Below are 1554 nucleotides of genomic sequence, written 5' to 3'. Positions count from 1 at the left end.
TAATACTATATTAATTATTGTATACATCTAACAATTTTAATTAATTACTAAGATAATAAATTTATAAAATTATATTAAATTAAATCAAATTTAAAAAGATCTTGAGGTATTAAAATTTTTTATTTAAATTTAATTTTATAAATTTATTATATTAGTATGTGAATTAAGATTATTGGATACAGCCAATGAGAAATTGGTGGGAGTGGGAAGAAGGTAAGGAGAGTAGATCTTTTTTAGTAAAAAAAAAATTGGATAGTATTAATTGTGATATTTCATCTTTTATTATTCTTTCTCTCACATTTAATTTTGGCCCCACTTATAAAGTTAAGGGTGAGAGATCACACTGAATTTTTTTAAGTGTTGAAAAGATTGGAGAGGATCCATTTCGAAAGGTAAGAGAGGAGTGGTAGTGCCAAGCTGGAATTGTGTAGCAGCACCTGCCACGTGGAAATCATGTGTCATATGCATGGGTGGCTGTCTTGGCTTCAATAACAAACTAACATTATTCACTTCGCTGCATATGATTATCTTGTCCCTTAATAACACTACATCCTGCATGCCACATGCCACTCTTCTTTTATTTTGGGTATACCATCGGGGCCAAAGTCCAAATTAAAACAAGAAGAGACTAACTAATATTGTTCATAGGAGTTATAATACTCCCCTACCTTTTTACATCTTTAGACATAAGACCAACAAGATCTGGATATATATGGAACATCCTGCCTTTCTCGACTATGCTTTGCCATCCAGTCATCCCTCTCTAGGAGCGTCCTGGACTTTCATATCTCTGATCAAGGAAGGAATTATGACTCATATAATTCTCTTGATGATTTTTGTTCAACTTGTCAACTACTTCTTACAAGTTTTGGGTACATTAATGGGCCAACCAGCCAGAGCCCAAAAGAAAACCGCAAACCACTTACGTTAATTTAGACATCACAATTGTAAGGTTTGCTTAGAAATTTAGGCTTTGTTTTTTTCTTTCAACAAATTTTCCATTCCTACAATTACACTATTTAATTCCCAAACATAGCCATGCTTATTACGATACTGTGCCCCTATAATATAAATTTTATAGTTAGTCTTATAGTTTCCATTGACGAGTTCTTGGGGTAAATCTCGCTCTCACCCTAAGTTTTAATTTTCTCTTTCATTTTTTTTAAATGTCACCTTTTCCAAATTACTCGCTAGCTTCTAAATTAATTCAGATAACACGTGCAGATGTGCCCCTTTATTGAAAGAAAAATGCCTAACAAAAATGTAGAATAATTAATAATGTAGCAGTCCGTGTGTGGTACATCAAATAATAATAATAAAAAAAATGTAATGTACTATGCAATACTCTACATTAATCTTAAATGTTTGCATTAAAAGTTAAAGATAATATATTTACAAATACAGTAAAGTCAGGAAAACAACATTTTCTTTCAACCAACGCCAGTTAACCTTCTTCAAAATTATATATATTATTTATATTAAATTATAAACTTCTAATTCTAAATTATAAATTTAACTCTAAAATTTGTTAATATTAACTACCTAAAAGTTAGT

The sequence above is a fragment of the Arachis ipaensis genome, chromosome B03, assembly GCF_000816755.2.
Source record: "Arachis ipaensis cultivar K30076 chromosome B03, Araip1.1, whole genome shotgun sequence".
NCBI classification, from domain to species: Eukaryota; Viridiplantae; Streptophyta; class Magnoliopsida; order Fabales; family Fabaceae; genus Arachis; species Arachis ipaensis.
Note: the sequence above shows the minus strand (reverse complement) of the source record.